We start from the raw sequence: 1447 nt of genomic DNA, 5'->3' as shown, positions 1-1447 counted from the left end.
AACGATTCTTATTTCTTTATTGCTCACAGGGGGCTAAACATAGAAGGGACAAACAAGGACAGATAAAGGGATTAAGTCGATTACATCAACTCCAGTGCGTAACTGGTACTTTATTTATCGACGCCGAAAGGATGAAAAGCAAAGTCGACCTCGGCGGAATTTGAAGTCAGAACGTAACGGCAGACGAAATACCGCTAAGCATTTCGCCCGGCGTGCTAACGTTTCTGCCAGCTCACCGCCTTCGGAACCAAAATATTAACACCAATAACTACAGCTACAATTGTAATATCAACAGCAGGAGATATGACAGTAGCAGTAACAACAGCAATAACCAGATTATCAGAATCCATAAGTAGCAAAAGTTGTAGAGCCTACAACAATAGGCACCCAAAATCAGCAAAGTCTAACGCAGAGAGGAAAAGCGAAACAAGAAATTGCCGCCTCAAGGCTCGAAACCAGAAAGCTCAACGGACGGTATAAAGGCCATCACTACCAACTTAATAATAATAATAATAATAATAATAATAATAATAATAATAATAATAATAATAATATGGCTTCTGACCTTAACTGACTGGGTAGTTTTATGTACATTGTTTTGTCTTGGTATAAAAGATGGGCTACAGCAAATATTCTGCTCAATACTAGTTGACCTTAATCAGTTCAGCACGTCCCTTAGTGGCTGACGATATGTGCATCTCTGATCATGAGCAGAAGTAGTGGGGGAGCATCATAGCCATATGTTGAGAGGAATTCTTTGGGGTTTGGATAATTCACCTCCAGAAACATAGCTGTTTCGTTCAACATCCTTAAACAACCCTTATTCAGGGACCTTTTGAGCGCGATGGACTACTCGACCTGAAGAAAATTCTAACTGGACCCCACCCTGGCGTGTCATGCGTTGTTTATCTTGATATGAAATCACCATGTCGTGCACATATGGTTGTGATTCATGTGCCTGGTGTACCCGCTAAGGCGGAGGTATTGTTTTCAGTCGTGTTTGGTTTTTTTTCTTTTGTCCGTGGTCACGATATCTCAAGAACCGCTGGATAGATTCGAATGAAATTTTCAGGGATGTTTGGCCTGGTGTCTGGAACGAACTGATTAGATTCTGCGATCGATCCGGTACCGGGCAAGGATTCTGGATTATTTTTCCCGTGTTTTTACTTAATTTTTGAGAACGGTCGGGTTCATATTTAGTATTCTCATTTGTGAGAGTAGTCGAGTTTATTTCAGATATTCTCATTTTAAAAATCCTCTCCGGCTAATCGTTGAGAGGACATTGGTGTTGCCTTGGCGGAGGTTTGCGCTCTCTGATTGTTGTTGTTGTTGTTGTTGTTGTTGTTATTATTATTATTATTAATAATATTATTATTATCATCATCATCATCATCATCATTATTATTATTATTATTATTATTATTATTATTATTATTATTATTATTAT

The 1447-nt window shown here is 38.7% G+C and overlaps 1 protein-coding gene across 2 annotated transcripts in view; it reads left to right on the top strand.

The window, feature by feature from the left end:
* Positions 1-1447, top strand: part of LOC106872734 (monocarboxylate transporter 4-like) — a 21264-nt gene that overhangs the window by 3320 nt on the left and 16497 nt on the right. The window lies entirely within an intron of this gene.

This window comes from Octopus bimaculoides, chromosome 2, assembly GCF_001194135.2.
Source record: "Octopus bimaculoides isolate UCB-OBI-ISO-001 chromosome 2, ASM119413v2, whole genome shotgun sequence".
NCBI classification, from domain to species: domain Eukaryota; kingdom Metazoa; phylum Mollusca; class Cephalopoda; order Octopoda; family Octopodidae; genus Octopus; species Octopus bimaculoides.
Note: the sequence above shows the minus strand (reverse complement) of the source record. Positions and strands in the feature narration are given on the sequence as shown.